This window comes from Panthera uncia, chromosome D1 (genome assembly GCF_023721935.1).
Source record: "Panthera uncia isolate 11264 chromosome D1, Puncia_PCG_1.0, whole genome shotgun sequence".
NCBI lineage: Eukaryota > Metazoa > Chordata > Mammalia > Carnivora > Felidae > Panthera > Panthera uncia.
This window is the reverse complement of record NC_064808.1, coordinates 70,766,433-70,776,621: the sequence shown is the minus strand read 5'-3', so window position 1 is coordinate 70,776,621 and position 10,189 is coordinate 70,766,433. Positions and strand designations below refer to the sequence as shown.

Below are 10,189 nucleotides of genomic sequence, written 5' to 3'. Positions count from 1 at the left end.
TGCCACAGCTGGAGTTGATGTAAAGTTCAAAGAACATTCCAAGTGTGCAATTTTCACATAAGCTAATATGATTCAAAGAGCAAAGGAGTTAAAAAAATTGAACGGAAAATATCTTTATATTACAGGTTGTTATAATTAGTGGGTGATAGAAGGGGTTTTATAGAGTCAACAAAAATTTGAGTATCGGCGACAGGTTCGGGGCTGCGCGTGGTCCTCCTGACCTTACCAAACAACCATGTCATCAGAATCAAGCAAGAAACGGAAGCCCAAAGTGATCTGAAGTGATGGAACTCCATCTGAAGGCAAGCGTAACCGTTCTGACACAGAACAGGAAGGTAAATACTACAGCAAGGAGGCTGAGGTGGACCTGTGGGACCCCGGGAGAGACTATGAGCTGTACAAGTACACGTGCCAGGAGATGCAGAGGCTCATGGCTGAGATCCAGGACCTGAAGAGCCGAGGAGACAAGGATGTGGCAGTTGAGATAGAAGATTGGAGGATCCAGAGCTGTGTGCATTTCATGACTCTAAAGAAGCTTAATCGATTAGCCCATATCAGGTTGAAGAAAGGAAGAGACCAGACCCATGAGGCCATGCAGAAAGTATAGATGCCTGTCACCTGAAGCTCCAGAACCTGTTGTATGAGGTGATGCACCTGCAGAAAGGGATCACCAAATGTCTGGAGTTTAAGTTGAAACATGAAGAAATTGATCTGGTCAGTTTAGAGGAGTTTTATAAGGAGGCTCCTCCAGATATTAGCAAGGCTGAAGTCACCATGGGAGACCCTCACCAGCAAACCCTGGCACATCTGGACTGGGACTGGAGCAGCAAAAAAGGCTGGCAGAGAAGTACCAAGAGTGCCTGTCCAACAAGGAGAAGATCCTCCAGGAGATTGAGGTGAAGAAGGAATACCTGAGCAGCCTCCAGCCTTGCCTCAATAGCATCATGCAGGCTTCCTTCCCAGTGAAAGAGTACCTATTCATGCCGTCCGACCAGGCCCATAAGCAATATGAGACAGCTAGACATCTGCCACTGCCTCTCTATGTCCTCTTTGTCCAGGCCACTGCGTATGGGTAGGCCTGTGATAAGACGTTGTCTGTAGCAATCGAAGGCAGTGTGGATGAAGCCAAGGCTCTGTTTAAGTCTCCTGAAGACTCCCAAGATGAGAGTGACTCCGATGCTGAAGAGGAGCAGACCACGAAATGCCGGCTACCCACACTGGGAGTTCAGTTGGATGACAAGCACAAGGAGATGCTGAAGAGGCACCCACTATCTGTCATGCTGGACCTGAAGTGCAAAGATGGCAGTGTGCTTCACCTGACTTTCTACTACCTCATGAACCTCAACATCATGACGGTAAAGGCCAAAGTGACAACCGCCACAGAGCTGATCACCCCCATCAGTGCAGGTGACTTGCTGTCTCCTGACTCAGTCCTGAGCTGTTTGTATCCAGGGGATCATGGAAAGAAGACTCCGAATCCAGCCAATCAAAGTTGATAAAGTTAGCATCCTGACTTTGAGAGACTGTGTACTTGACCTAGGTCACCCCTATTTGTGGGTACAGAAGCTAGGTGGCCTCCACTTCCCCAAAGAGCAGCCCCAGAACACGGTGATTGCTGACCACTCGCTGAGCACCAGCCACATGGAGACCACCATGAAACTGCTGAAGACCAGGATGCAGTCCCTCCTGGCCCTCCACAAATAGTTTGCATCCCTGAAACATGGCATTGTACCAGTTACCAGTGATTGCCAGTACCTCTTCCTTGCAAAGGTTGTCTCCCGCCTTGTAAAGTGGGTGACAATTCCCCATGAGTATTACATGGAGCTGCATTTCACCAAGGACATTGTGGAGGCGGGACTGGATGAGGACACCAATCTTTACTACATGACACTCGTGGAAAGGGGCACAGCCAAACTCCAAGCTGCCGTGGTGCTGAACCCCAGCTACTCCTCCATCCCATCTTCCAGCTGTGTCTGAACTGGAAAGGAGAGAAAACCAATAGCAACGATGACAACATTCAGGCCATGGAGAGCAAGGTCAACATGTGCTACAAGGAGCTGTGCGGCCCCCGACCCAGCCGTCGGCTCTTGACCAACCAGCTGCAGCACCTGTGTGTGCTGCTGGATGTCTACCTGGAGATGGAGAGTCATGACAACAGCATGGAGGGGCCCAAGGAATTTCCCCGGGAGAAGATGTTGGACACTGACCTCCCACTCAGCCTGCTGTTTTCCCCTAGGCCCTAAGTACTGTGCCTCTGCTTTCTGTTCTGGCCCACAGGTGGCTCTTGATTTTCTTCAAAGACAGATTTTTTTTTATTTCTAGCCTATTAAAGTGGCACTTGACCAAGTAAAAAAAAAAAATGAGTACCTGTCATCTGTGGGTCCCTGTTCCTTTTTGTGCTACCCATCTGCTCTACTAATCCTTGTTCTTTGGGTCAAAGCACTTTTGATAATTTTTTATACATTTGTTTGTATGTTTCTTTACAATATGTCTACTTAAGGGCAAAGAACGTATCTGCTTGTTCTTCAGTTTACAGGATGGTTTCTCAACTTTGGCATTATTGACATTTTGGGCCAAATAAGTCTTTGCCCTGTGCCCTGTGAATTGTAGGAGCCCCACCCACTAGATACCAGTAGTATCCCACCTGCCTCATCATTCCCAGTTACACAAACAAAAATGCCTCCAGATATTGCTAAACATCCCCTAAGAAACAAAATTACTCCTGATTAAAAAACACTGGTGTGTACTCAGTACCCAGCACAGAACATGGTACACAGTAGGCATGGACTGTTATTTATTTATGGAATCGATCTCTGCTTCCAGAGAATACTGTTGTATTAGGCAGTTTATTTCTTGCTCTTGAATCCCAACAAAAGATGATACCCATGGATGAACTACAAGAGTCATGGTAGCATGAAACTTTCAGCAAGCTGTCCTTTGTGACATTTTACTTTTTGTTCGTTGTGTTTTTGCTTGTTTGTCTTTTCCTCATGATTTTTTATGTTTATTCTGAGGCTATATTTGACATTTTACTCCAATCATCCTATTATTTTGCTTGTGTTCATGGCATCTCAAGTTTTAATTTCATTTAAAAGAGAGCTCCAACCATTCTGTGATGATTGGACAGGGAAGGTTTTATTTCTGTAATGTAGTAGGAATTCATTATTAAGATTTATGTTAGATTAGGCTGGTATGGACACACATATAAATGGAAAAAGAAATAAAAATTGTTTAGGTTTACTGTGGCTCTTTCCACATTTCATGTAATGATCGCTAGTGGTCAGCAGAGATCCGGTGCTGGGCAGGTGCTAAGATGGCTTCTTCAAAACTCTGGGAAACACTTAAAAAATGCAGACTCCTGGATCCTGGTTTCAGAGTTTCTTATTTGATGGTTCTAGGGTGGGACTTGGAAATCAGCACCCATAGGATTCAGATATGTGGCCTACTTCAGTCAACGTCTTGTGATAGAAAGACTCTTCACATAAGATATTAGTTCTCATCTTAGGGGTCTCCCACTAAGGAGGTATTTTAATTCCTTCTGTGACCTTCAACCAGTCAGTGGTCAAAGCTGTGCTGTTGATTCAGCTGATTACTTTGTTAGGAACAAAGTAAGGGCTAAACCATGTTTGTGGCCTATTGAAAAATCAGTTTGTTTCTCCCTATTTGTGGTTGCCCTGCATGCGTAATTATATTTTTATGACAATGGCTGTCCATGCCTTTGCCTCTTTTAAAAGCTTCAGGAAGTGAATTGCGGTTCTTTGTGCCCCTAATTGGATCATGGACAGAACAATTATGTGCTTGCTGACTTAATTTCCCAGTGACCTCTTGGGCAGCCTTCAGAACTGCCTGTGGCACCATGGTCACTAATGTCTGCAGGTGCAAACCGTTCGTGCATGGAAGGAAAGCCACTTTCAAACTTTAACTTCCCATACAGCCATTTTATGGAGACCAGCCTCAACTATGGAGACACAAGTTCATCCTCACTTCTAGGTTCCCTTCCAAATCACTGTTGTAAAGTTGTTTGCCTTCCCAGAGTATTCGTCTAGGTTTTCTCAGATGCTGGCCTGTAAATCTGCATATCTGATGTTCTAAAAGGAGAATGTGGATTTGTACATTTTCCTGAGTAACTGTAATTCCTGGTGGGTGCTTTGGGCTCCCAATTCATTTAAAAGAGGCTGGCTATGTCCTTGAATGCCATGACTCACTTTTCACTACTTTTCTTGTGAACTGTAATTGTATATTAGAACAACTTTTATAAGTAATCTGCCTGTAGTGTTTATTTTTCCTTTTCCAGAAAAACTTATGGAGGAAAGATGATCACATTCCATATCCTTACCATGAACCTGCTTTTTCTCCTGCTCAGTCTAATGAAATGTAATATCCAGTTACTTTGAAGTCAACACACCTGGCAGTGTCTATCTAGGCATGTTCTAGGAATAACAGCTGATGTAACCACTCATTTCAGGCCCACATGTGTTAGTTTTAATATACCTGGGGACCTGTCTGTGTGAGGAAGGCTAATGACTTCTCCCTGTTCATGCTGCATGTGCAGTTTATGCTCATGTCCTCTACTTTGGATCATTTACATCATTTTACAATAACTGTAATTGACTTTTTGGCTCAAGTGTCCCAAACTCTCTTGTAAATTTATCTAATACATATTGTCTAAACCAGGAAACTTTGGCATTTACTAAGACTTCTTACATGTTACGTAAATGTTTATATACTTTACCAATCCCTTGTGATAGAATTATAGGGTCTTCCCACTGCAAGGTACCCTTAACAAGCATTAATTCCACCACATCTGTGACATTAATTAGGAAACTAACACCCAGGGAAGTTAAATATGCTGCCCCAGGTCACATTACCAGAGAGTGGCAGGCCAGGTCTCTGTCACCTACTGGTTCAATCTTCTTCGGCTGATAATTAAAATCCAACTAAGATTTATTCAGGGTAGGCTGTGTGCTACCAAGGACTGCTGTGAAACCCAACGATTATGTGCTTTGTCTTCCTCAAGTGTAGTGGAAGCTTTTCCTTGGATTTTATGATCTTTGGAATTCTGACTCTGAGGGTATGGATCTGCTCTGGGCTAAGCTCTGGAAGTAATTAAATTTATAAAAAACATTTTCTGCACTTATAAATTTCATGTAGTGAAAGATCTAGATAAATACGGGCATATTCGTAATTCATAGCTATTATTCAAGATGACCAGTGGTATATATAAACTAGTTTGAGAACACAACTGATGAGAGAAAATTAATTTGGCCTTCCCGGGGTCAGAGGGCACAGAACACTAACAACAGGATATGAAATTGAACCTAGAGGCCATGAGGAATGAATCGATGTGTCTGTCTGGTTGACCAGTAGGCACCATGGAGAATACAGCACACTTCAGATACAGGGCATGGTACAAATAAAGCAATGGAAGATGGGAGCTTAAGCTTTCCTGGAAGACAGATGGAGTCTCAGGCTACCTTGTTGTTACCATAGCATTTAGCACAATGCTAAAAACATGCTAAGCACTCAATAATGCTTATTAGATGAAGGAAATGCTATTTCCTACAAAGTGTCCAAATTTAAAGAGGCAAGGAAGCCATTTTTTCCTAAATTGGCTTTTAAATAAAGATGAAGATCTACAATTAGGAGGGTAAAGGAGCATTTATTAGTAAATGAGTAAATCCATTGATTATAGGGAAGCAATTATTATCCCAGAATGCCAAGCCAAGAAAGCAAAAGGTTGTGCCAAATTAACAAATTTACTACCTAATAAAGCTAAAAGAAGGTTAACTAAGTGCATTCAATAAAAGCCAGTAAACGACCACATAATTAGATGCAACAGTTAATAAAAGCCAGTAGGCACTTTACCAAAGCTAATGAAGAAACTGTTTACAAACTAAGACTTATGGGGCTCAAGCATTTTTATATGCCATATTAGTGATGAGGGTAGGCAAAATGTTTTGGTTTCCAAATCCAGAAGAGGAGAAATAGGAAGAGGGACTAATTCAATTAAGAGAAGGGGATAGAAGTAAAGGAATAGAAGGTAAAAACAGAAGGACACTTTTAAAAATGTGCCTGGATCATGAGACCAGGTGACAGTAATGGTGCCCTAGTAGCAGGAATCTCCTAATGAGTTTTCTACCGTCTCCTTGAGGATGCTGCTGTCCCTCACAGATTGAAAAATACAGCCTGGTGGATAGTCTTCTTTGAACACTTCAAGAGAATTAGGGTGGGAAATTTAATAACTGCTGATAAGTTACCTTTGTATAAATATGTAGATATTCTCGTGAGGCTTCTGGGAATGTCAGTAGCATAGAAGTAGTGTTAAACAGACATAATTTCATGTTAAACCAATAATAATCTGAAATTTCTAGTAGTTGGTTACTAAGCAACCTAGTGCTTAGCTTTGCCTGCTTAAATGATAATGATAGATAGATAAATAGATAGATAGATAGATAGATAGATAAATAAAGTTGGTTATAAAGAAATATTCCAGATTTCACTCACTGGGTTATTTTGGCCAGCTGTATAATGTCTTTTATAGTGCAAACCATAGATCTGGTAGTATAAAAGAAGGGGTTTGTGAGGTCACTGCTAGATTATACTTAACATAACTGGTAAGAAGATCATCATGGATATCTACATGTAACCAAAGAATGTTTTCTCAAGGGACTTTGGGCATTTTTCTGAAGCTTGCTTTTTATCTTTTTTAACTTAATGCCACCTTGAGTCAGACAGACCTGAGGGCTCTCTTTCTCTTGCTAAACAGAAGCATATTATTACTTTTAACCCAAAAATGTTCAGGTGATGCTCTAAAATTGTATCAAAGGTATACATTCCAGTGATAGTGTTTTGTTGTGTTATGTTAAAATTTATATTCCTACCAAAGAAAGAAAACATAAAAATCCACAGTTTTAATTTTAATTCATTCTGTTAACTTTTCAGAATTATCTTAGAGCCTAGCTGAGTCACCTTCTCTTGATTCCTCAGCCATTTTTGTGTCTAGGCTCTTGTCTTTTCATGCTACTGGGCTGGATAGGTCTTAATCCTTTGGCTGAACAGTTTAGCGCAACATGGTCTTAAGAGGAAATGATTTCAATACAAGATTCCTGTATTCAAATATAGAAGGCTGTTTTGGATTTTAGAACCAGATGGAGTATGTAAAAAGGGCTGTAAAAGATCTGGGGCTCATCGGGGAAAGCAATCTGGACACAAATCTCATCAAGCTGCCTCTGGTCAACTCAGCTACATCAAGATAACTTGGCCATTCTTGATGTTGCAACAAATAGAAACTTACATAAATGGACTCCAGAAGCAGAAAGAAAATTCTTTCTGTGCTCTCTTCATGTGACTCTGGACTATACTACCTGTTATGAATTTCTAATTTCTTTTAACATGGATCTTGTGAAAAGATAGAACTGGCTGGGAATTAAAAACAAAGCAAAACTGTGGAGTGACTCTTGAGCAGTTAGGAAATGTCTTAGAAGGCTTGCATTTTGAACAGAAGAGTGTTAAGAACAGAACCATTAGTATGTGAGCATTTAACTGGAAATGTTTATTTTAAATCAAGTACAGTATTTACTTTAAGAGAAGAATGTTAAGTATGAAGCTGTTATTACACAAATATTTAACAAGAAATAGAGCAAGCCAACCCTTACCTTTAAAGCACATTGACAGCAGAGTGGTCTCACAACTTGTAGTTTCAAAGTTCATGAGCTGTGTCATGGAAAATCTAAAAAAGTGAATTTGACCACTGTGGGGGTTCTAACTTCAGTCAGGAAAACAATAGAAGTCTATTACGTGGCATAGGGACTTCTAATTGTAGATAGGGACCATAGAAAATAAAAGTAAAAATGTTAAGAATTAATTTAGTAACTAATCCAGTCTTTCAAAAATATTAATTAATTCCCTTCCAAGTGTCAGGCCCTGTGCTGGTCTAGGTATGTATTCATAAATAGGAAGCACACATCCAGTAATAAGTGAGGGTGTATGCTTGTAAAATACTCACTTACTAGGTTGCAATGTTCTCTCCACATAGGAGGAAATGACACTCCTAATCACCTCAAGAAGAAGCATTATATTGCTAATTTAAGTCATTCTACAAGTATGCTTGAGCACTGAATATGAACCGAGCAGAATGCTGGTTCCCAAGGGTACAATGGGGACCAAGACAGATCAACTCCATGCCATCCCAGAGAATATAGTCTGATGGTGAAGACAGACAGTTAAACCAACAGTTAAAATCATTTATAAGAGGAAGATCACAAGGAAGTTCAATATTGTGGGAGAGATGACAGCAGGGATATCTATCTGGTCCAGGAACTACCAGGAAAGATTTCCCAGAGGAAGTGGAGCATAACCTTCAAATTAAGAAATCCTCCATCAAATACTTCTACTTCACGGTTACACAGTTAGGCCCTCACATTGATCTTTGTTGATCTGTGGCATAACATGGAAATATGGCCTAACAGAAAGAAATTAGCAACTACCTCGTCTCTTTAGAATGAACCACAAATTCAGAATTAATCCTAACAAGCAGAGTCTGGTGTCAGTGAGGCAGGATCAATCCATCACAAGGTCTCCGAAGAACTGGTGGTCTGTAGTATGCTCCATGGACTGAGAAATAATGAAATAGGTTGTGAAGTTATATATCTTAGGTTTTATTTGTCAAGAAATGATAACCTAAGCATTCTATAACAATGTGAAATAGAGAGATATCTAACATCCAGCACTGTGCCCTGAACATATAATGGTCAGTTGATGACAGGGAAGAGAATGATAGTAGGTGGTGAGGAGTTAAAAAACCATTGGTATCTGTATGTGGCTTTTATATACCCCAAAAGTCATGTCTAAGACCTTCTTCAAGGTATTTTCAATTCTTAAGGAAGGGCTTATGAAGCAACTTTGAGTGTTTATCTACTCAGCCCCTATTTAGACCTTTGCCTTTACCACAGCTCCCGGAGCATTCTGATTGAGAAGGATGGAGAGCTGCTTGTTTGGGAAGCGTCTAGAATGTTGATTAGAGCCATATCAAATATAAACTGAAGCTTGCCATGGCTTTCAGTGTCCTTTAAAGAAGTCAAATCTGGCTCCTTGTTTTGTGAAGGTAACATCCATGTTTCATTCTAAAGAGGTAAAAGGACACTAAAATTTATTGTGCCTGTGCTAAATGCCAGAAATACGTACTTAAAACCACATTTCTTCCTCAGTGAAGTCCCATGAGGCAAGTTGTGTCCTCATTTTACACAGGAATTAATTGAGGCCCAGGGAAGCTAAATCATAGGCCTAAGTCCATATATTGTGATTGCTAATAAATGGGGGAGCCTGGGTGTGAAGCCAGGAAAACCTGAGCTCCATATTCATTACTCTGCCTGATTATGTAATAAAATCTCATTTTATATAGTTATTGTGAAGAGAAGTATCAGTAATGCTTCCCTTACAAGGTGTAACATAGTTGATGATGTTTTATTTTATAATATAGTTAAAAGTATTTTTATGCCTACTAGATACTACTGGTGCTTAAAATGCTGTTTTTTGGGTTTTTTTAATTTTTTGTTTGTTTATTTGTTTTTTATCTATTAGATATGATTGGAGATTCCATTTCATCCAAGTCCTTAGTGTGTATTTTATGCCATTTAAAAAACTTAAACTATGAACCCTTCACGTATGTAAAATAAATCATCAGTTTTAATGATATGCTACTAGATGATGTTTAGGATTGCAAATTCAAACATTGTACTGTACTCATTAAAGTAATGCATGGTTAGATGCGTATAAATATGCCTGCAAGTTTACATATATAGTTCAGTATTTTCTAATTATATTCTGATAGTTACCAGTTTTTTATGTTCAGTGGTTAATGGGCTGCCTTAAAAATAGTCCTTTAGTTATGGACAAATAGTTAATGGATATACTGACATATGAATTATGCTTACTATGCTAATTATGACACCTATAATTTGATTGTAAACCTACAGCATTGAAAATGTCTCCAAGCCACCTGATTACTGATATTATCTAACTGGATAGTCTTGACTGAATTTCCTAGGCAACTATGACTCTTTTCCAAAGACATTAGGGGTATAATTTGAAAGGAGTGTGTGGGAAGTATTGTATTGTCAGATATTCAGCTAACAAAGAACAGAATTGCTGTGCCTCTAACTGGTGCTTTGAAGTTCACTCTGTACTTCCT

At 40.0% G+C, this 10,189-nt stretch overlaps 1 pseudogene; it reads left to right on the top strand.

Moving 5' to 3' along the window:
* The first annotated feature begins 232 nt into the window (after positions 1-232).
* Positions 233-2,243, top strand: LOC125929480 (THO complex subunit 5 homolog; annotated as a pseudogene).
* The last annotated feature ends 7,946 nt before the right edge of the window (positions 2,244-10,189 follow it).